The 24,857-nt window shown below is 43.4% G+C and overlaps 1 protein-coding gene and 1 long non-coding RNA gene across 6 annotated transcripts in view; one reads left to right on the forward strand and one right to left on the reverse strand.

Moving 5' to 3' along the window:
- The window catches only part of NINL (ninein like), a 138,033-nt gene extending 136,049 nt beyond the window's left edge, over positions 1 to 1,984 (reverse strand). For 4 of the 5 annotated variants that reach the window (XM_025461492.3, XM_025461491.3, XM_025461489.3 and 1 more), the window contains exon 1: positions 1,829 to 1,984. The gene's annotated coding sequence lies outside the window, so the exon portion shown is untranslated. Of the gene's footprint in view, positions 1 to 116; positions 271 to 1,828 lie in introns of all 5 variants that reach the window. The other variant, XM_025461490.3, reaches the window with a different exon arrangement.
- A 156-nt stretch (positions 1,985 to 2,140) lies between these two features.
- On the forward strand, positions 2,141 to 23,858 carry LOC112668845 (uncharacterized). The gene is made up of 3 exons (XR_003141918.3): positions 2,141 to 2,278; positions 13,644 to 13,875; positions 22,512 to 23,858. It is a non-coding gene; the product is annotated as an uncharacterized LOC112668845 (long non-coding RNA).
- The last annotated feature ends 999 nt before the right edge of the window (positions 23,859 to 24,857 follow it).

Genomic DNA, 24,857 nt, shown 5'->3' on the forward strand with positions numbered 1-24,857 from the left:
TATCCAAATCTCAAATCCCACGTGTGCCATCTTCCCCCAAAAAAGGACCCTCCACCAACCAGCACTCAAAGCCACTTACCATTAAAAGGCAGGATCTGAATACTTTGAATACTTACAGTTAGAGCTCTGCAACTCTTCTGTTAGTCTATTTTCTACCACCAAATGTTCATAAGGACTAAGGATGGGAACAAAGGACACACACTACCAGGAAGGGATTTCCAACATGCTGTTGGCAAATGACTGTGTCAGTTCCCCCATCCCTGAGCAGCCCTATAAAACACAATGTATAGAGATAAGTAAGAGGGATAAACAGTTTTACATCAAAGATTATATAAAGTCCTCAATTTTCAAAACGTTGAGACCCTAACTTTTCCTCTATAAAATGTTTCTAATTTGGTGGTGTTAAATGTTATCTGATGTTCAGTTTCTTCCGAGAAGGCTTGTTATTCTCTCATTCTGCAAATATCATTATCCCATATTTTTTATTGAATCTGAAATACGTAAGACCCATTTTTATTTGCCAGTATAGACGAGTTCAATGTGTAATAGTCTAGGCCACTAACAGTCGATGTATAAGTGAAATAGAAAAGGGACAGCACGGGGATCCCTGGGTGGCGCAGCGGTTTGGCGCCTGCCTTTGGCCCAGGGCGGGATCCTGGAGACCCAGGATCGAATCCCATGTCGGGCTCCCGGTGCATGGAGCCTGCTTCTCCCTCTGCCTGTGTCTCTGCCTCTCTCTCTCTCTCCGTGACTATCATAAATAAATAAAAAATTAAAAAAAAAAAAAAAAGAAAAGGGACAGCACGGACAAGACGCCTGATCTAACTGCCTCAGCACTTTTCTTTTAATATCCACAAACTCTGACACACAGTTCATAAATCTCTGAGGCAGCTTAGTGTTCTGTTCAACAGACCAATTTTAACTATCTTTAACTTTCTACTTTGAAACGTATTCTAAGTCCAACAGGGAAAACCTGGGGATCTCAGTAACAGTTCCAAGAAAAGCTCGCGGTCACCTGTAGCCCGTCCTTCCTGCTGACCGCGCTGACGGCATCACTTGACCTTCTCCAGGCTCCGCGGCGGTGCCCGGGGCGCCCCCGCCCCCGCCCCCGCCCCCGCCCCGCCGCGGGACCGCGTGGCCTCGGTGTGGAACACCCGAAGAGATCAGACCGACTCCTGCGTGGGCTTCGAGGCGGAGCCCGCGAACGAGAGGAGCAACCAGTGCAGCACCTAAACCCTGCAGCAGGCCTTGAGTCCCGGACAGTGAAGTGTCATTTCAGACAAATTCTCCAAGTGCAAACCCGTGATAAGCCGAAGGATGTAACCCCTGTGCGGAGTCGGAGCCCCGCAGGCGAAGGGCAAGGCCGCAATCCCGGCGCCCCGCCCCGCCCCGAGGAAGGTCCGCGGACCCCGCGCTCGCCCCGATGCCGACCGCACGCAGCCGTCCAGGCCCGCGGCGAGGCCCAGCGGAGGAACCGCAGCGACGGCGGGACCCGGCTTCCAGAGGCGCGGGGGCAGTCGGATTCCCGCGGGACGCGTGCCTCGGGAGTGACCGGCCCGCCCCGCCCCAGCCTCCCCGGGGGGCGGGAACGGCGGCCCGCACGTCGGGCTTCCTGCTCCGGGGCCCCGCGCCCCCGCCCCGCGCCCCCGCCCCGCGCCAGGGCGGATGCGGCCGTGTCGGGGGCTCGCCCCACGGTCCCGCCGCGCCCACAGTCGCAGGGCCTCGGGCCCCCTCGCCCCCACCCGCCGACGGCCTGGGGCGCAGCCTTTCCTGTCGCGCCGCACCCGGCCCCACGCGCGGCGGAGGGCAGAGCCCCGGGGCCGCTCACCTGGGCGGCGGGCGCCGACGATCTCCGCGCGGGCCACGGGGCAGGCCCAGGGCGCCGGCGCACGCACCCGGCCTCGTCCCGCCCACCGCTCTTTGTGTCTGGAGGCCCCGGCGCCGCGCTCCCGCAGCCTCCAGGCGCCGCCCCCTGGTCCTCCGCGCGCGGGCGGCCACCCCGAGGGGGCGGGCGGGCGAGCGGGCGGGCGAGCGGCGGGGCGAGCGGGCGGGCGGGGCGAGCGGGCGGGGCGAGCGGGCGGGGCGGGGCGGCCACCCGAGGGGGCGGGGCGAGCGGGGCGGGCGGGCGGGGTGCGGCGGGCGGGGGCAGGGCCTGGGCGCCTCGCCAGACGCCAGGGCCTACCCCGACGGTTTCAGCGCCAGCTTCTGCGTGAGGTTTGGCTGTTCACAGCCCGTACTCCAGCTCATCTTCTGGGAACAACCCGAGGAGGCAAGCCAGGTAGTAATACTCAGTTGAGGAAACGGGAAGACACAACAAAACTTAAGGTTCTTGTCTTCCCATCATACAGAAAATCATTTATTGAGCACACGTACTAGTGCTAGGCATCGTCCCAGGGCTTGAGAATGGAGCAGTAACATGCTGGCAGGGTTGGCAAAAGGAAATAATAAAATGGAATAGAAAAAATAATAAAATAAAATAAAATAAAATAAAATAAAATATAAATAAATATAAAATATAAAATAAAAAAAATAAAATCCCTGCCCCTCCTGGAGTTTATACACCAGGAGACAAATTAAAAGCTCAAATGAAATACACAAAAGATACTTATAAATGATACTTAGATACTTATAAATGCCAAAGAAAAACAAATTAAGAGAGGAGCTTGAGAAGTGCAGGAGGTTGGGCCAGGCAAGGCCAGAGGAAGTGACATTGTAAGTGAAGGCCCGAAGGGAATGAGAGAGGGAGACAGGCAGCTAACCCGGGAACGTGGGCCAGGCCTTGAGTCTAGAGGATGCCCCATGAGTTTCTTTGTGGCCAGGAAGAGTGTGGTGTGTGAGGCCAGGTTGAAGTGAGAGAGAGGCAGAGAGGCATGTCGGGCAGTGCTGCCCCTTGGGAGGATTTGGCTTCTTCTCTGAGACTCGTAGAGGGACTTGTTGGACGTAAAGTTGTTCTGGTCACTGGGTGAGGGCGAGTTGGGGGAGAGCCAGCAAAGGTTGAAGTAGGGAGACCATTTAAGAAGTGATGGCAGAAATGGGCTGAGAGGTGAAAGTGGCTTGGACCAGGGTGAGGGGGAACAGTGGTTAGATGCAGGATGTGTGGTATTAGGGACAGTCCTGCAGACAAGAAGTACCCCTAATTGGAGGCAGGTTGTGGGAGTGGCTACAAGGGTGACTACAAGATTTTGGCTGAAGCAACAAGTTATTCATTTTGTGCGGAGTTCCTTCCATGCTCACCTCATTTTAATACAACAATCCCAGGCCATAGTTGTAAAATTGTCATTTTACAGAGGGGAGAAATAAACTTAAGTGATTAAATAACATATACTGCGATCCATATATCTCCCAGGTACCGACATCTGACCCCAGAACTTGCATATCCTCTGCCAGCCCTGGCTGCTGATCAGAGACCTGCAGCTGATACCCCTTCTCCCTCCTCCCTTCAGTGTTCTCAATACCCCCACTGTCCTTCCAGTCATCAAAATAAGAGGCTTGTCTTCATTCCTTTCTTCATGGCTTCAGGGCATGAGCCAGCTGCACTCTGAGTCCCTGTCCTGTGGCTTCTCTGACTATTCCTTCCCAATGATCCCTTGTGGTCCTCCTTTCCTCTGCCCTAGGTATTTTCATTCACAAGGGTCCCAGTCTTGGCTCCCTGCTCTCTTTGCCTGTTCTCTGGGTGCTCCTGCTGTCCCCCATCTTAAGTCACCAACCTCGTGCTGATTGAATGGTATTCCTCAGTATTTCTAGTCTGTTCTCATTCTGGCCCTTACTCTCTTTCTCTGTTATTTATAAAAAATATATATATATATTCTAGTGATTTTCCTTTAAAAAAAATATTTTATTTGACACAGAGACAGCACAAACCGGGGGAAGGAACAGAGGGAGAGGAGGAAGCAGACTCCCCACTGAGCGGGGAGCCTGACATGGGGCTCCATCTCTTCACCCTGGGATCATGACCTGAGCCAAAGGCAGATACCTAACTGACTGAGCCTCCCAGGTGCTGGTCTCTTTCTCTCTTACAGCCCCAAACATCTAACTGCCAACTGAATATTCTACTTCCATCTCTGACAAGCAGTTCAAATTCAGTCAAGTTTCAAACTGAAAGACTTATTTTTCCCCTAAAATATGCTTCTTCTTATGGATTCCCCATTTGGTAAAGGTCACAGCCCTTCTATCTCCTCCTTGAATTGACTCAGTTGCTGAGTGCTGTAGATTCCTGTGTGTTTTCCCTCTCTCTCTCTCTCTCCCGACCCCATCATCCAAGCCATGCCTTCCTGGTCAGGCCCTCTGAATGCCTCCCCAGGACTCCTAAAGCACTAAAGCCTGCTATCTGTACTTGTGCTTGTCACCTCTGTATCCCAGCCAGACATGCTTTCTAAAACATACACCTGTGTTGTCTCTGTTCTACATAAAGCCCTTCAAGGCTTCCTGGTGAAATTGTTTAGCTGGTCCTCTCTTCTGAACCTGCCACTTTTCCAGCCCACCCACCCCAGCCCCAGTCCATTCTCATCTAGACTTCAGGCCAGTGGGGCCTTTCTCAGTTCTCTGAAAATGAAACAGACCATGGGCTGTCTTTTTCCCAAGATTTTGCAAACCCCCTAGTTAACCTCTCAGTCAGCTTCAGCACTCAACACAGGAACCTACCTCCCCCACCACCATTCATTTGCTCCCTTTCCTCTCTTCCCTGGACACTCATGTTCACTCAAGTTCAACTCTATCCAATCTCTGTGACTCTTTACTCTGATAATCTCTTTACTAATTCGCTCTTTTCTGCTAGTTTTTGAGCTCCTATGAGCAAGGGCTGTCTTTTTTTCTCTGTTGCCCATGCCTAGAATCCAGCAAGTGTTATTTGTGACGGCTAAAAGATAGAGTGGGCTATGCTGGACCTGTACCATCTCCCTCTTTGACCTTGTTAATGATGCTTCTCTACCCCTTAGTTCCATCCTTTCACCCCTGATGTAGAAAGGCAAGTCTTACCAGCATGACAATACATCAGAATGGTGAAATGAGCTACACTGTGATCTAGCGTGAGGAAGGTGTCAGTGTATATATTTTATAGGGACTCCACTTTAAAGGATGTGAGGATCTGAGGAAATGTGACTAGTGGGGAGGAGGCAGGATAAAAGCTAGGCTCTGGAGAAACAGGGTAGGAAAAGGAGGAGGGGAAACAAGGACAAGTGAAAATTGCGACTGCCTGCAAATAGCAAACCCCACACATAGTGAAAGACAACCAGAGACTAGTGAGTGATGCTCACAGCATGCTGTGGGCTATGAGGTTTTCCTGACTTGCTCTGAGTGAGGTTGGAGCCCTTCTGATGTGCCTGTGACCCTTCCCAGCCAGTGAGAGTCACAGTGGTGGGCCACACCATTGCAGAAATGGACTAGCTGTGGGATGCATAGCCAAGATCCTGACCAATTCTTTATGATACTAAGTTCCCAGGGGTACCTGTTGAAATAGCAATGAAGAGTCTTTATTCAGAATGACCATGTGCCCAGGTAACCATTCTATAACTCTAAGGAGAAAAAAAAGTGAATAATAGGGGTCAACTCACAGTCTTCAACACAATTGTATAAAAATACTCAGGTCTCTTGTTTTAAGTCTCACAGCCATTAAAATTATTTTCCTTAAAATAAATAAGTAAATATAAAAAAGAATAAAATCATTTTCCTTTTCTTTTTAGCTTTATTTATTTATTCATGATAGGCACACAGAGAAAGGCAAAGACACAGGCAGAGTGAGAAGCAAGCTTCATGCAGGGAGCCCGATGTGGATTTGAGCCGGGACTCCAGGATCACGCTCTGGGCCAAAGGCAGTTGCTTAACCTCTGAGCCACCTAGGGAATCCCCATTTTTCTTGTTTCTTAAGAATGGCCTGTATTGCTATATACTTCCCTCCTAGGACCACCTTTGCTACATCCCAAAGGTTCTGAACTGTCATGTTTTCATTTTCATTTGCTTCTATGAATATTTTAAAATTCTTCCTTGATTTTCTGGTTGACATACTCATTCTTTAGCAGAATGCTCTTTAACCTCCATATATTTGTGTTCCTTCCAAATTTTCTCATGTGTTTGAGTTCAAGTTTTAAAGCATTGTGGTCTCAAAATATGCAGGAATAATCTCAATCTTTGGTACCAGTTGAAACCTGTTTTGTGACCCAGTATGTGGTCTATTCTGGAGAATGCTCCATGTACATTTGAGAAAAATGTGTATTCTATTGCTTTGGAATGAAATGCTCTGAATATATCTGTGAAGTTTATCTGGTCCAATTTGTCATTCAAAGCTCTATTTCTTGGGTGACCTGCTTAGATTATCTATCTATTGCTGCAAGTGGGGTGTTAAATTCTCCTACTATTATTGTATTCTTATCAATATGTTTCTTTAATTTTGTTATTAATTGGTTTATATATTTCACTGCTCCCAAGTTAAGGGCATAAATGTTTCTTGTTGGATAGACCCTTTATGATATAGTGTCCTTCTTCATCCCTTACTACAATCTTTGGTTTAAAATCTAAAATGTCTGATGTAAATGTTGACACCCTAGCTTTCTTTTGATGTCTATTAGCATGATAAGTGATTCTCCACACCTTCACTTTCAATGCAGTTGTCTTTGGGTCTAAAATCAGTCTCTTAGGGGCTCCTGGGTGGCTCAGGGGTTAAGTGTCTGTCTTTGGCTCAAGTCAGGATCCTGGGATCCTGGAATCAAGTCCCGCATTGGGCTCTCTGCTCAGTGGGAAGGCTACTTCTCCCTCTCCCTCTGCCCCTACTATTGCTTGTTCTCTGTCTTTCAAATAAATAAAATCTTTAAAGATAAAATAAAATAAAATGTCTTTTATAGACAGCATGTGGATGAGTCTTCCTTTTTTATCCAATCTGATACCCTGTGTCTTTTGATTGGATCATTTAGTCCATTTACATTCAGAGTAACTATTGAATGATATGAATTTAGTGTCATTGTAATACCTGTAAAGTTACTGTTTGCGTAGATTGTCTCTGTTCCTTTCTGGTCTTTGTTACTTTGGGGCTCTCTCTTAACTCAAAGGATCCCCTGTAATGTTTCTTGCAGGGCTGGTTTAGTGATCACAAATTCTTTTAGTTTCTGTTTGTCTTGGAAGCTCTTTATCTCTCTTTCAATTCTGAATGACAGTCTAGCTGGATAAAGTATTCTTCACTGCATGTTTTTCTCGTTTAGTATCCTGAATATATTATGCCAGCCCTTTCTGGCCTGCCAGGTCTCTGTGATATGTCTGCTGCAAGTCTGGTGTTCTTTCCCTTGTAGGTTAAGAACCTCTTGTCTCCAGCTGCTTTCAGATCTCTCTATCTCTGAAATTTGCAAGCTTCACTATTATATGTTAGGGTGTTAATCTATTTTTACTCATTATGGGAGGAGTTCTACCTCTTGGACTTGAATGCCTGTTTCCTTCCTCAGATTAGAAAAGTTCTCAGCTATGTTTTTCTTATATATACCTTGTGGCTATCTCTCTCTTCTTCCTCTGGGGCCCCAGTTATTCTAATACTGTTTCACTTTATGGTAATCGCTGACTTTTCCAAGCCTCCCCTTGTGATCCAGTAGCTATTTTTCTCTTTTCCTCATCTTGCTTACTTTCCATCATTTTGTTTTCTGTGTCACTGAGTCTTCTGCCTCATTTACCATAGCAATTAGAGTAGCCATTTTAGATTACATCACAGTTAAAGCATTTTAAAATTTGCCTCATTAGATTTCAGTTATCTTATTTCTGCCCTAAGGGATTCTCTAGCATTATTTATGCTTTTTTCAAGCCCAGCTACTATCTTTATAATTGTAATTCTGAATTCTAGGTCCAACATTTTACTTATATCCACGTTGATTAAATCTATGGCAGAGAGTATTACCTCTGGTTCTTTCTTTTTTGTGATTTTCTCCTAGTCATTTTGTCTGGAGAAGAATGGATGAACGAGGAAACAAAATCACACATATACACACACACACACACACACACACACACACACAATTTTGGGATCTAGTATCTGTTAGATTATATTCCTCTCCTATCTTTTCATTTTTGGTTTCTGATCTCTTTGGATTTGTCTAGTGTATATTTCACTGGGGTTGTGGTTGATATCTTTCATTTTATAGATATATTCTTCATTTTTGGCTAAAAATGTAAATGTAAAAATGAAAATTTAAAAGATTTGATAAAATGAGAAATTAGTTGAGGGATGCCTGGGTGACTTAACAGTTGAGCGTCTGCCTTCTGCCCAGGGTGTGATCCTCAGGTCCCTGCATCAAGTCCTGCATTGGAGTCCCTGCAAGGGGCTTGCTTCTCCCTCTGCCTGTGTCTCTGTCTCTCTCTCTCTCTCATAAATAAATAAATAAAATATTTTTAAAAATAGCTAGTTGAAAAGGAAAAAAAAAGAAAAATATTTTTAAACTGAAAGACTAAAAACGTGAGGAAAAAAACCTTGAATTCTATATACTGTTTTGCCCTAGCACAGGAGTTTTTCAGTTCTGTGTGATCTGTAAACCTGGCATTAGCCTGATGTTCCTGCTGGTCTTCTGGGGGAGGGGCTTGTTGTACTGTTTCTCAAGTGTCTTTGCCTTGGTGGAGTTGTACTGCCCTTACAAAGGGGCTGAGCTCAACGTTAGCTGTTTCAGGTTGCTCTATGTGACTTTTGTTCCCTGAAGGCTTTCCGTGCTGCTTTAGAGTATGAAAAAAAAATTAAAATGGCAAGACTGTTATTTCCAGCCCCCACAACCCCTACTCTTCAGTGCACCCTCAGGGAAAAGCAGTCAGTCACTTTTCTGTGCGCCAAACTCTGCAGACTCCTATAGTATGCACCCAGGCCAATCTTCCTGGGGGAGGGAGTATTGTCTCACTGTAATTCTTCTGATGCTTGCTAGGTCCCTGCTTGGAGAGTGGTTGCTGATGGTGCCATGGTTTCCAGTTTGTGACAACAGCGAGCTGAGAGCCCTCTCTGGGACTCCCTAATTGTAGCCAGCTTCCCTGCTTCAATGCTTGGGAACTGTGCTGCACTCATGTGCCCCTGTTCTTTCTGTGACCCCAGGGATCCTGAAACCACACTGTCCCACTTAGGATTCTGCTCCACTTTGCCCCTTGAACACCTTTCAGGCAGGAATGTCACTTACCAGAGCAGACTTCTAAAAGTTCCAATTTTGCACTCTGCTGCTCTGTCACTTTCCAGTGCCTTATACAGGCTCCCTCCCCCGTGGTTTATCTTCCCTTTAGATTCCTTTAGATTCACTTCTCTCCATTTCCTACCTTGGAAAAAGTGGCCACTTTTCTATCTGTAGAATTACAGCAACTCTTTTCTTAGCTCTCAGGTTGAATTCACAGGTGTTCAGATGCTTTGATAGGTATCTAGCTGAATTCAAGTGACCAGATGAAATGAGGGTCCCCTACTCTTCCACCATCTTCCCTCCTTCCCCTATTGACAATTGTTAACTAAGGGGTAGAATATCCATTACTTGGGGCAGGAAGCAGGGTTTCCTGCTTTTTCTTCCTATTTTGGTCAGGGGGTTCCTGTCATAGCACCCACCATCTTGATCCTATCTTGACCCAGCTTCTTGTGAAGTGCTGCTAGGACAGGCCTTGGACCTTCCCAGTAGCTGGCCATGACTTCGTTCTTGCTGGCTTCTGGGCATCCTATTAGAACCTAACCAACTAAAAAAAACAAAAAACAAAAAACAAAAAAAACAAAAAACAAAACAAAAAAGAACCTAACCAACTGCCTCCTTTAACAGAACCTGTCTCACGGCTACAATTAAAAAATACAAGCTATAAGGGATGCCTGGGTGGCTCAGTGGTTGAGCATCTGCCTTTGGCTTGGGTTGTGATCCGAGGGTCCTGGGATCGAGTCCCACATCAGGCTCCCTGCAGGGAGCCTGCTTCTCCCTCTGCCTGTGTGTGTGTGTCTCTCTCTCTGTGTCTCTCGTGAATAAATAAAATCTTAAAAATAAAATAAAACCTATACTATCTTTATTTGTATCTATCTGTATGTTTATGTATATCTATATATGCATGTGTTAGATGTGTGTTATTTTTTCTACCTTCAGGTGGAATTACGAAAATTAATTTATAAAGAACTCTATTTATTTATTTATTTTTAAAGAACTCATGCAATTCTTTTTTTTTTTTTTAAAGATTTTATTTACTGGGGATCCCTGGGTGGCTCAGTGGTTTGGCGCCTGCCTTTGGCCCAGGGTGCGATCCTGGGGTCCTGGGATCGGGTCCCGCAATGGGCTCCCGGCGTGGGGCCTGCTTCTCCCTCTGCCTGTGTCTCTGCCTCTCTCTCTCTCTGTCTATCATAAATAAATAAGATCTTTTAAAAAAAGATCTTATTTATTTATTCATGAGAGAGAGAGAGAGAGGCAGAGGGGAAAAGCAGGCTCCATGCAGGGAGCCTGACATGGGACTCTATCCTGTGTCTCCAGGATCAGGAGATGTTATCTCTTACAGGATCAAGTTATCTCTGACAGAATTTGTCAGCAATAAAGATAATGTGACGGTTGTTTAATGTCTCATGAAATTTTTATGACTAATCTAAACATAATTATGACTAATCTAAACATAATTGTTAAGAACAAGTAAATTACAAAGATGTAAGTCAGATAAAGTTTATAAACTTTTCAGGGCACCTGAGTGGCTCAGTTGGTTGAGTGTCTGACTCTTGATGTTGGCTTGGGTTATGATCTCAGGGTTGTAGGATTGAGCCCTGTGTAGGACTCCCTGCTCAAGTCTGCTTGAGGATTCTCTCTCCCTCTTCTTGTGCCCCTCCCCTCATTCTCTGTTTCTCTTTTAAGTAAATAAATAAACAAATAAAATATATATTCTTAGGTTTATCAACTTTTTTTAAAAAAGATTTATTTATTTGTTCATGAGAGACAGAGGCAGAGACACAGGCAGAGGGAGAAGCAGGCTCCGTACAGGGAGCCCGATGTAGGACTTGATCCCAGGACCCCCAGGATCATGTCCCAAGCTGAAGGCAGGTGCTCAACCGCTGAGCCATCCAGGCGTCCCAAGTTTATAAACCTTTTAACAATAATTATGCTTTTGGTATGTCTACTTAAAAATATAGTTTCCAAAATATTTTTTAAATTTAAATTTAATTTGCCAACATATAGTCTAACACCCAGTGCTTATCCCATCAAGTGCCCTCCTCAGTGCTCATCACCCAGTCACCCCATCCCCCCCCATCCACCTCCCCTTCTACAACCCTTTGTTTCCCAGAGTTAGGAGTCTCTCATGGTTTGTCTCCCTCTCTAATTCTTCCCACTTGATTCCCCTACTTTCCCTTATAATCCCTCTCACTATTTCTTATATTCCCCATATGAGTGAAACCATATGATGATTGTCCTTCTCCAATTGACTTATTTCACTCAGCATAATACTCTCCAGTTTCATTAGTTTCCAAAATCTTTTTGGTAACTTGAAACCTTAAAGTTATTCTAAGCTAAATGATGGATATTCATTGAGTATATAGATCACTTCTAAATAAGATAAAATACTGAAACATTAGTTACTGAACATCACTCATTTTTGGCTTATTACAGAAGAACTGAAGATATTTGAGTCTATTACTAAATATTTTATGTGCTGCATTGAAAAACTCACTGGGTAGAAGAATGTACTTCCAGAAATCATAAAATGTATTCATAAACTTGTCAATTCATAGAATGCTAGTGTAACAAACAACCCACAATTCCTTTGTCTTAGTTTTCACTAGAAATTAAGGATTCTAAGTATTACAAATTCTAATCAATATATGTAATTAAAACTACTTAGAAATAATAAGTGTTAAAGGAAACAAACATTTGTGAAAAGTAAGTAAGGAAAGTAGAATGTGTTTTTGGGTGAGAAGTATGGGGACATCTGGTGGGCTAAGTTGGTGAAGGAAGTGACTCTTCACCTTGGGGTTGTGAGTTCAAGCCTCATGTTAGCTCTAGAGATTATTATTATTTTTTTAATGGTATGAGATATGAGAATGTATTTTTGTTAAGGAAAAAAATTAATTTTGTCTGAAAGTAAAATGGTTATTTCAGAATTAGGAAGAGCAAAATATAAGACAAAGCCTAAATGGTTATAAATGGATATATGTGGTTCATGGAAAATGCATCTTAGGAAAGTCATTTTTTAAATTTGTTAAAGATTTTTTTTTATTTATTTGAGAGAGGGAGGAAGGGAGGGAGAAAGGGAGAGAGAGAGAGAGAGAGAGAGAGAGAGAACACAAGTGAGAAAGGGGCAGAGGGAGAGGGAGAAGCAGGCCTCCTGCTGAGCAGGGAGCTCAACCCAGGGCTCTACCGGGAGCTCGACCTGGGGCTCGATCTGGGGCTCCACCAGGGGCTCAATTGGGGGACCCTGTGATCATGACCTGAACTGAAGGCAGACACTTAACCAGCTGAGCCACGCAGTCGCCCCTTAGGAAAATTATTTTGTGTGGTCAAACTGGCTGAGATTGGAATGAATTTATTCAAGTTCTTAAAGAATGGATTTTAAAGATCAAAAGTACACTGGTGCAAAATTAGAATTTGTTTTTTTTTCAGGGCACCTGGGTGGCAGTCAGTGAATCATCTGACTCTTGATTTTTGCTCAGGTCATGATCTCAGGAATCTAGCTTCCTGCACTGAGCATGGAACCTGCTTAAGATTCTCTCTCTCCTTCTCCCTCTGCTCTTTCCCGTGAGAAAAAAAAAAAAAAAAGAAATGGTTTTCTCTTTGTTAAAAGGACAAAGTGTTCTTGGACTATTGGTATTAACTTACTAAGAGATTGTAAAAGGTTTTCCTTGCCTTTTGGGTAATCTACCTGGAAAGCAAAGTTTTTTTGTTTTGTCAAAATTTCCTACACTTCGTCTTTATTCGTTCTTCGGTTATTTGGGAGAACTGAATCCTTTCAAAATTAAAAGAGTTGGGACGCCCAGGTGGCTCAGAGGTTTAGTGCCTGCCTTTGGCCCAGAGCATGATCCAGGAGTCCTGGGATCGAGTCCCATGTCCTGCATTGGGCTCCCTGCATGGAGCCTGCTTCTTCCTCTGCCTGTGTCTCTGCCTCTCTGTGTGTGTCTCTCATGAATAAATAAATAATAAAAATATTTTAAAAAATTAAAAGAGTTAGGTTTAACTCACAACTATGTAACCTTATGTTACATAGCCTTTAAAATCTATTATTACTTTGGTTAAATAGGTCATTAGCTATTATTTCATAATGATCTGTGATTCTATCTAATCAAATGTTCAAAGATTTTGACATTTTTGACAATTTTCCCAAATTAAATTCTACATGCCATCCTTTTGACCTCTAATTAACTTTGAGATGTCTCAGAGAGTCCTTGGAAAATCTCAAAGGATTTGTAACATGTTAAACTAATTAAGTTTATTTGATATGTTAAGTTACATGAGAAACACTATCAAATAAGAAATGATGCTCTACCTTCTTAGATTATATCTGTATGGGTATGTGTTAATATAAGTGTTCTAGAAATTGTATGAAATTCCTAGAAATCTGATATGTTTTGGTATAAATAATGTTATTAGTCATATTTAATTATCTTAAAATGTATATTATAGAGATAACCAAATTTCCTTGTCAATTCTATTATAACAAAGTCTCATCAGATCTTTAACCATGGTCATTTTTAACTCTTTCATCATTTACAGACGGTTGTTTTACTCTGATGCCTTTGCAAAATTGCTTTATCTTCAAAGAGGCTCTTGGAAAGGAACCTACCAAGTTCTTTTGAACACTAATACTGCTGCCAAATTTTAAGGTGTTAAATCTTGGGTGCATATTTCCTACCTAAAGAAGAGTACACTTGCCATTTGGTCTCATGCTAATGTTGGAGATCTCAAAATCAGATTGCTCAGGAAGAGAAGCAGCTGGCACCACCAGGTAGACCGATCCCTCCCAAGATCTATCAACAACAGTTCTTTCCATTTCTCCTCCCATCTCTTGACCATCTTTTTTTTTTTTTTAAGATTATTTATTTGAACACCGATAAAAAATTAATTTATTTAAAAAAAGATTATTTATTTATTTTTTCATGAGAGAAGCAGGCCCCATGCTGGGAGCCCGATGTGGGACTCGATCCCGGGACTCCAGGATCACGCCCTGGGCCGAAGGCAGGAGCCAAACCGCTGAGCTACCCAGGGATCCCCTTTGGCAGATGTCTCCTACCTTGTTTGGGAGTTAGTGGCAATGAAATCAGGTTAGAAATTTATTACTTACTCTAAGGAAAATGTCAGGACCTACCTCTGAAGCCACAGCTGCCCAGCAAAGATCATTGGGTTTGCTTACTAAAGTTGTCTTAGACAAGAAAGTAGCTCCTGATGCTTTCCTTGCTGAGCAGGGAGGTGTTCATTCTGTAGCTAATACCTCTTGTGCTTGGATAAGTAGTTCTGGGGAAGTTGAGATACAACTGGATGAAATAGTTAAACAAGCCACTGGCTTGGGCAGATTAAACCTAACCCTGGGTCATTCTGTGACCTGTTTGATTTGCCTGGTTTGGGTCATGACCTTGACTTTGGAATGCACTCCAAACTTTGGGTCTTCGTTCTTCTTTTTACCTCCTTCTTCTTCTCCTCCACCTCCTCCTCTCTTCCTACTCCTTCTCCTCCTTCTTCATATTCTGGTTTGTTTGTTTGTTTGTTTGTTTGTTTGTTTGTTTAAGACAGAGAGAGAGAGAGAGAGAGAGAGAGAGAGAGAGGCAGAGACACAGGCAGAGGGAGAAGCAGGCTCTCTATGGGGAGCCCGATGCAGGACTTCATCCCAGGACCCAGAGATCACGACCTGAGCTGAAGGCAGATGCTCAACCACTGAGCCACCCAGGCATCCCTTGTTTTTATTTTTAAGTAATCTCTACACCCAACATGGTGCTCAAATTCACAGCCCCAAGATCAAGAGTTACATGCTTCACCGATTGAGACACCCCTGGGTATTATTCTTCTTATACTCATCATTGTAGTCTTTGTGGTGCACTATATTCTCTCAAATATCTTTTTTTTTAAGATTGTATTTATTTATTCATGAGACACACACACACACACACACACACACACACACACACACACAGAGATAGGCAGAGACACAGGCAGAGGGAGAAGCAGGCTTCATGCAGGGAGCCCGATGCAGGACTTGATCCTGGGACCCCAGGATCATGCCCTGAGCCAAAAGCAGACGCTTAACTGCTGAGCCAACCAGGCATCCCTCTCTCAAAGATCTTGAATACATGTCCACAAGGGTTGGCTAGCTGACGGGTGATCTCACAGAAATTGGAACTCCAAACAAAACGTGAAGAAAATGCCATCTTTAAGGATATGAGCCCAACTTTTTGACCTGTGAACTACACAAAGACCAAAGCAGATGACAAAAGTAGTGCTTTAGCCTAAATATTTGATCACACCTCTCAGTAAGCTTAGAGTCTGATCAAAAGTGGAGAACTGTTAAAATAACCAGATTAGACCCAGGGCAGAGTCACTCATGGTAAATCCCATGTCAGCAAACCAAAACGTAATTAAATTTCTATGCTGGGCTCTCCAGAGAAGGAAGGTTTAGATTAGCCAGTCATTGCTTGTCTGCTCAGCACAAGTTACCTGACTTAGCTCCAAGACTCCCCTTTGCTCCAGGTAAGTAAAGTAACCCTGCCTTAACCAACAGGCAAATAACTAGTGTAACTAGAAAATATCTCACCTTATACAGCTCTTTGGAACTCCTTTCTATCTGCTAGATTGTATGCTGCCAAATTCATGAATCACCAAATACAGCCAGTAAGATCTTTAAAATTTACTCAGTTGAATTTTGTTCTTCCAACAAATGATTTTAGTTCATTGAGAAAAGAATAGAGGAGGTAATTGAGAAATGAAGAAAATAATACCTTGCTATGGGATTTTTTGGTTTTGATACTGGAATTTCCTGATTTGGAATAAAATTCCCCTTTAAAAACATGGGTCATCAAAGATACAGATGCAGTGAAATGGCAGGACACCTGCACCCCAATGTTTCTAGCAGCAATGTCCACAATAGCCAAACTGTGGAAGGAGCCTCGGTGTCCATCGAAAGATGAATGGATAAAGAAGATGTGGTCTATGTATACAATGGAATATTCCTCAGCCATTAGAAACGATGAATACCCACCATTTGCTTCTACGTGGATGGAACTGGAGGGTATTATGCTGAGTGAAGTAAGTCAATCGGAGAAGGACAAACATTATATGGTCTCATTCATTTGGGGAACAAAAAAAATAGTGAAAGGGAATAAAGGGGAAAGGAGAGAAAATGGGTGGGAAATATCAGTGAGGGTGACAGAACATGAGAAACTCCTAACTCTGGGAAACGAACAAGGGGTCGTGGAAAGGGTGGTGGGTGGGGAGTTGGGGTGACTGGGTGACGGGCACTGAGGGGGGTACTTGACAGGATGAGCACTGGGTGTTATGCTATATGTTGGCAAACCGAACTCCAATAAAAAAAAAATACCAAAAAACAAACAAACAAACAAAAAAACCATGGGTCATTGCCTGTAGTCAAGATTCTTTATGGGCCTGGGACCCAGGGCTGATTCTGGCCCCTGCAGAGGATTCATATTGTACCTGAAATTCTGTGAAGAACCAAGCCCCAAGGGTTCACTGGACAGAACATCGAGAAGCTGCCCAGGGTTTGGGGGCTATTGTCTGGGCCGGAATCACTGGGAGCCTGCAATCCTATTCATGTAGGGGCTTTAATAGCAAAGGGGATATACTGAGAGGTTCCATGAGCCATCACACATCCTTTGGGCCTGTGAGCTCCATGAAAGCAGGTCTGGCCTTTTTGTTTCCCCACTATAGATTCAGTGCCTGGAGCATCCTACTACACGCACACACATGCACACACACACACACACACACACACACACAGTAATTAACATGTGGGGTATATATGTGTCCTGCTCAAATATCTGTTGGCTGAATGACAAAATGCAACCAAGTCTTGCAAAGGCATCACAGCTCTTTCCTCTTGTATTAGTTTGCTCAGGCCGCCATAACAAAATACCACAGACTAGTGGCTCAGGTAACAGGAATTTATTGTCTCACAGTTCTGGAGCTGGAGGTCATTTAAAGTTTGGCAGGTTTGGTTTCTTCTGAGGCCTCTCTCCTTGACTTGCTGGCTACAGTTTTCTCCTTGTGACGGCACATGGCCTTTCCTCTCTGTGCACATCTCCGGTGTCTCTTCCTCTTGTTATAAGGACACCAGTCCTATTGGGTTAAGGCCTCCCACACTTTCAACCTCATTTAACCTTAGTTACCCTTTAAAGACACTACCTTCAAATGCAGTTATTTTAGGAGTTAAGGCCTCAACATATGAATTTGGGAGTGGGACACAATTTAGTCCACAATACCCCTCCTCACTGTCCTTCCCCTATGGACCCACTGCCTTCTCTTTCTTCCCTCTCCACAGACCCATTTTCTCCTTTTCTATGGCTTGAACTCATTTGCCCTTGTAGAAGGGTCACTCAACAAAAGTGGAATGTGCTGAGTTCACAAGGCAGGAACCTGTGGCTTTGTCTCAGACCTGTTTTGTTTGGCTTGATGATGGGGCCTTCCTTTGGGTCACCCCTCCTGGTTTTGCCATAGTCCAAAGCACTTCCATCCCCTCATGCTGGCCCCCTTGGCTCGTCCTTAGGTGAGTCTGACGCCCATGTGCACATTAGAGAGGAACTCCCAACCAGGGCCTCTGAGTCCCAAAGTGTATGAAGATTCCAGTTCACACAGCTGGGCTCACTTGGTGGCTGCCAACTGACAGCCAGAGGAGTCAGAGATGAGGTCAAGGAGAGGAACTCCTTTAAGAAGGAGCTTTGGAAAAAAAAGTGAAGGAGCTTTGGTGGTTTGGAGGAAAGTATTGGCAGAGAAATAATTGGTCCACATCTTTTTTTTTTTTTAAGATTTCATTTATTTATTCATAGAGACACACCCAGAGAGAGAGAGAGAGAGAGAGAGAGAGAGAGAGGCAGAGACACAGGCAGAGGGAGAAGCAGGCTCCATGCGGGAGCCTGACATGGGACTCGATCCCAGGTCTCCAGGATCACACCCCAGGCTGCAGGCAGCGCTAAACCACTGCGCCACTGGGGCTGCCCTGGTCCACATCTTAAATGAAATTACCAGCCTTTGTCTTTCACCCAAGCATATTTTAACCCCAATTAAGGGGTCTGCTTTTCACATAGTTATTTGCTCACCACTACACATACATACCCTATTAACACAACACTCATACACACACTCATTAAGCATATATGCAAACCCCACTAGGCATACCCCATGCTACCTACACACCCCACAACACACAGTTCCACTACAGACACCACATTAAGCACACGAATACTCTACTCACACCCACACATGTAATCCCACTCCTCACACACATGACCCCACTACATATACACCCAACCATTAACACATAATTCTACTAAATACCTCTCACTACACGTATGTCCCACTACTCACATGCACCCATTAATCATATACATATACACACATACACTAATAAGCGCCCAATACACGTACAACTTCACATTTATATACCATAGTACTCAGCACACATAGTACTCACACACACACCTCTACACAAACTCTCACTACTTACAATCTCAGTGTATACACACAAACCCCCTATACATGCACCCCATTACACACACCCCACTACTTGCATGCACGCAGCCCATTTTGCACACTCCCAAACACAAAGCCTTGCACACTCCCCCACACAACATTCTCAAGGGCTCCCCAGCACTCAGAGACCTCACTATGCACACACATATACACCCCCTTCTACAGATATGCACACATATCCAACTACACATACCCAACCTACTTAAAACATACACCTCTACAAGCACTCACACACATATATTTTTTCCCTCTCAATCCACACCACCGTACTCACAGCTGCTCACCCACCCATTACACACATGCACACAAATCCATAAACACATATACATAAGCTTCACTACCTCCTTTTCTACCATGTGGATGACAATTTTCTGCATTCTCCAAAGCCTCATATTCACAGCCTGCTTTTGACTGCCCATCATACCTGTCCAAATTTCATTTCTTACCATCCCTGCTCAGACCCCTTTCTCCAAACAGGCTGATCACTTTCCTTTTTTGCAGACCTAGAACCCCTCCTGATTGCTTAGTATTCGCTGTCTGGCACTTAGTAGGAGTCCAGTAAGTTTCTGTTACAATGAATTCTCTCTCTGCAAATGTTTTTTCCCTTCTTTGCCCAGATATGTTGCTTCCTTCACTATCTAGCCTAAGATTCATGGCCACTGCACAGTAGCTCCCTTACTGATGTTCTTCTAGGAAGTGTTCATCAATTTTATACCATACTCCCTCTTGCTTATGTACCAGGATGTCTAAACCGAACCTGTGATCTAAGCAGCAGATGTCAGATACCAAACTTAGTGTGAGGCTCCCTAGTAGTGTTCATGGTAGTTAATCCGATGCTTGTTTCCTGACATTTGAGCTATCTCACCCATTTTACAAATATAGAGAAAGTGGAGCCAGAGGTGGAAGGGTTTGGTAGAGGAACTATCCCCTTAATGTCAAACCTGGAGAGTGAGATGCAGTGGTAAAACTCAGAGGGGTGACACAATTTCCTGCAGAAAGTATGTAAGTTCAAGGGGCTGTGGCAGGGGACCCAGAGACAGCAGAGGGCTGTGGGTGGGTATAACCTGCTTCTCACTGACAGTGGGGCAAGGACATGTCAGAAAGGCTGACGTGGGACCAGTTAGAGCCCTTCCCAGGAGCACTGCCTGGGAGAGGAAGAGGATGTCACTGGTGAAAGTGGTGAAAGTGGAGAGATCTGCTAGAGAAGCAGGGGTGAAGGGGTAGCCTACTGGAAAAGGGGACAAGAAGCAGCAGCTGCAGGAATCCAGTGGGAGTTCTGAAAAGCCCCCGTGAGTTCCCACAAGGTAGTCAGGTGTGAAAGCCTGTTGCACCTTCAGGCTGTAGAGCCAACTCAGGACAGCAGCAGGCTCTAACCAAGTGAGAACCTCCCTGTCCACCCCCCTACACCTCCCCTCTGCTCAGGAGATGAGTGCATATTGCATCCCACAGAGAGGATCCACTTACACATGTTTGTGACTTAAAGTGATCATAGGACTATTTCCTAGGAATGAACAGTAAAGCCTGGAGGAGTTTTCATCTAGTCTTCATCCACTGGCAGGGAGAAAGCTTCCTCTAGCTGTGTCAATATTAAAGGAACAATAGGTGACAGAAAAGTTTCATTTTGATTACATCCCAGTGTCATCCTTGTTTGGCACACTGGTTACACCTGTATTTTCTATTAAGTTCCTTAATTTTAATATCTGTTTGTGTTCCAAATGCTATCCTTACTTTTCTTTAACCTGCCATGCTATCGGGGTTGTCTGGGTGGCTCAGGCAGTTAAAATGTCGGGCTCTTGGTTTTGGCCAAGGTCATGATCTTGGGGTCTTGGGATGGAGCCCTGTGTTGGGCTCCCTGCTCAGCGCGGATTCTGCTTGTGATTCTCTCCCTCTTTCTCTGCCCCTCCCCCCATACATGTTCTCTTTCTCTAAAATAAATCTTAAAAAAAAAAAAACAAACAAACCCTGCCACAATAACTAGTACTTCACTGGGGAGTTAATGTGTGGGTGCAAGCTGAGAATTTGGTAGCCCTGGAAAGAGTAGAACTGAGTGTGGCTAGGTTTTCACATGACGGGACCTTGCACAGGTTATTTCACCAGCATCACTGTGCAGCATACCCACTGCTCTTATGTTGGCTCCATGTTGTTTATCATTCTTACTGGGAGGAGTCAACCCATCAAATTCCCACAAAGTTTGGTTATTCCAAGTAATTAAATCTAGTAACAGAGTTGTTTTCAGGGGAGAACTGTCCCATTTTTACTGACATCTGCTAGACATTCAGTGAAGCACTGAATGTGTGTGTGGTTTTCGAAGTATATCTTATGGTTATTTGTTAAATTTTCATGCACAGATTTCAAGCTTAGGAGATATGCAAAAAGATTATATATACATCTCTATTAGGAACTTGGCAAGTAGAATATGGGTGATATATGGCAACAAATAAACCATAATAAAACTTAACTTTTAAATCACTTACAATTGTATAATTTAGGGGTATGTAGTACATTCACAATCAAACTATCACCACTATCTAGTTCCAGAATATTTTTGTCATTCCATAAAGAGACTCTGTACTCATTAAGCAGTCACCTGTTTTCACCTTCCAGTAAAATGTAAACATAATTTCTGTAAGCTGTTTTATCATCTTATCCATAAAGGTCAGGGTGACATTTCAGAAGAAAAATCTTCCAAGAAATCCAGTGGAAATAACTATATTGTCATATATGTCATATATTTGAAGACTGATTAAAAATATGGTTTAACTCTGGCTAAATTTTAACCCTATTGCTAGAAGTTAATTTTTTTACGATTTTATTTATTCATGAGAGACAGAGAGAGAGAGAGAGAGAGAGAGAGAGGCAGAGACACAGGCAGAGGGAGAAGCAGGCTCCATGCAGGGAGCCTGACATGGTACTCGGTCCTGGGTCTCCAGGATCACGCCCTGGACTGAAGGCACCCTAAACCACTAAGCCACCTGGGCTGCCCTAGAAGTTAATTTTTTAAAAGCATAAATCAAATGTACCTCATTCAGAAGGATTTTAACTGCAAAGAAATCTAAGAGACTATAACTTTTAAGTGATCATAGGAACAGAGTTGTCAGTCAAAACAAGTATCTATGTCCAAGCAATATTGAAAATTTAGGAACACAGAACAATGAGACCCACAATCACAAGACAAGCCAAAGGATGTCAGACACAAGAATAAAGAAAAAGGGAGTCAGGGGAGAGATGTTAAAAAAATAAGCTGCATATAGAATTCAAAACAAAACTGAAAAGAAGAAAAAAGGCTGTAGGCATGCAGTGAATCTCCACTTCAAATAGACATTTCTTAATAGTGACTATGGAGCACACGACTGGCTTTGTGGTCTTGACCTACATTAAACAGGAAATAGAACATCTTCCATACTGTTATACAAGGAAATATACATCTAATATAGTTTCTACTCCAAACTTAACTAAACCATAGTAAAGGAATACACATGCATAAGTCAGGAAAACAGGCATCAACAAAATTTTGAAAGCTGGAAAATATGTGGACAAGTGGCCAGTAATTTAGTAGATCCAGGAAAGCTGAGTCTGGACCAGCAGTGTGAGGAGCTGAGAAACCATGAGGTAGATTCATCCAAACATTTAGGAACCAACACTACCAGATACCTCAGGCCTGAAGGAGGATGGTGGGGAGTTGGATTAAGGAGGATGGGGTAAAAGGTATTCAAAATACAATCCCTGCCCCCACCAACCTTAAGTCCTACTTCAACATAAGTCAAGATGCTACTGTGGAGAGTAAAACAGAAGATATCTCTACTGGGGGTGTCACATAATTGGGCTCAATGGCAACCAGAAACATATTAAGTAACCATATGAATACCTTTTCCCCACCTCCCTTCCACGCAGTTCCTAGGTGCTGACATCAGACCTCTACCCTTCAGTCAGGAGAAGAAACCAGACCAACCAAAAGCAAAGAAGAGCTTAAAACAATGGTCTCAGGGGTTCTCCAACTCACAGCCTACCCAGATACCCAACAGTAAAAGAGCCTCCAAGTTGACAAGCCCCGTCCACCTGTGCAGAGCTTCCAGTCAGCAGCATCATCCCTACTCTTATTCATGAATACTAAGGATTTCTGGGAATGTGAGGAAAGCTTTTAATGTGAGCAAAGAGATCTAAATAAACAGATTAGAGCAACTTAGAAAAATAGTGGATTCTGTGGCTTTTCCAAAAACTTAATTTTCTGAGAGATAACATTCCACTCAAAACAAAAAAAAAATATTACTAAAAAGGAACAATAAGAAAACAAAACAAAGCTCTCAGAAATTAAAAGAATAGTAATAGGGTTAGAAAATCAATAGGACTGGAAGATATAGTTGAAGAAACCCCCCTTATCCCAAAGTGGAACAAAATAACATATGGGAAAATAGGAGAGAAAAGATTAAACAAAGCAGGTCATTAGAGGAGGTCCATCATCTGAATAGTAGGAGTTCCAGAAAATGAGAGCAGGAAAAGAACAGTGGGGAAGCAATTTGCAATGAAGTAATTACATTTTCAGAACTGAATAACATTAAGATTTTGATCAGAAGGGTTCAGAGTGCCAAGCAGATAGAATGAAAACAGAGCATCACCATGGATCACTGGGGGAAAACTACACTTCTAAGACCTTCAAGAAAGAAAAAAGTCTGGTCACATAAATATGGCTAGAAGACCACAGAGCAATGCCTCTAAATTCCAAATGAAAATGATACCAGACTGCATGCTGTTAACTGTCAATAATGGGAGAAGGGTAAAGGCACTTTCAGACATTTAAAATCTTAAACATTTTACCTCTCACACACATTTAGAGAACCTACTCAGGGAGGATGCCACCAAAAAGAGGGAACAAATGAAACAAGGGAACATGCAGGACAAAACCAGGAAACCCAATATAAGAGGTAAAGGGAGTCACTAGGATGGTGACATGCAGCAAGTGGAAGGAAACTCATCATAGTGTAGCGGGGCAAGGGCTCCATGACTATGCTGACCTTCTCCGCAAAGTGAATGATAGGCACAGGGAAAGTCAATGGAACCATCACTTTTATTGCTGAATGTTAATGATAGTGGATGGCAGAGACTATCATGGTATACGTTCCTAACATGAATGATTTAAACAGAAGCTTTAGACTCTTTTCTTCAAAATCTTATTTATTTATTGATGAGAGACACAGAGAGAGAGGCAGAGACACAGGCAGAGGGAGAAGCAGGTTCCTCTCAGGGAGCCTGATGACCTGCCTGATGACCTCCATCCTGGGACCCTGGGATCATGCCCCGGGCTGAAGGCAGACGTTCATCCGCTGAGCCACCCCGGCATCCCTAGGACTCTCTTTTTCAATCAATATCTTAGCAAGAGCATTTTCCCCCCTAAAACTGAAAAGCAGAAATAAACTTGCCTAAATTGAGGAATTCTGTATAGTCATACATAACTATATATGCAGATACACAGGAAATTGCTCACAGCAGTGGCCTATAGGAGTGATGGACCTCTTGGAAAGAGATGCGACTTTGCCATTCACCTTTTCATTTTTTTGACTTATGTGCCACAAATAGTTAATTGTTCAATTATATTCTCTAATTTAAAGATGGACTGAAAAAAAACTGATCATGTACAGCAAGTAGTTTTATAAAACTTGCCTCAGGTTTAATTAAGTATATAAAACTGTATTTAATATATATTAATATGTTCACTATAAATAAATGTGCTTAATGGATAGTGATGGAAACTGTTTCTTACTGTAGGTGACAAAGAAATTTGAAAGTGCTAAACCAAGTACCTTTGCAACCATAAAAACCCTTTTCTATAATACATACTGAACATCCACTGGGTCCTGGTTACTACCGTATCTAAGATGTTTGTGCACCAGAGGGTTGGAAGTGTATATGGAATCAGAAAACATCCATCTTTGTTTTAGTATTCCAGGTGCAGTGTCCATTTGTGTCTACTTTAGGCCTTCCTCTATAACTAGTGCTTTGGAGAACCCCTGGACAATTGAGAATTTAGGGCTTTGTAGAGCATACTATTATGGAAAACTGAAAAAAAAAGGGGGGGGTATATTATTACATCATTTTTTTAAATCTTGAGGAATAGTATTCTAAAAACAAAAACATTATTAATAAAATCACAGGTCTATTCCAAGATTTCTTAAAATCTTCTGTAACATTCCACTAGGAAGGTAGAAAACCACCAGTTTTTCTCTAAGGAAGGATGCAAATGGA

Source organism: Canis lupus, chromosome 23, assembly GCF_003254725.2.
Source record: "Canis lupus dingo isolate Sandy chromosome 23, ASM325472v2, whole genome shotgun sequence".
Taxonomy (NCBI): domain Eukaryota; kingdom Metazoa; phylum Chordata; class Mammalia; order Carnivora; family Canidae; genus Canis; species Canis lupus.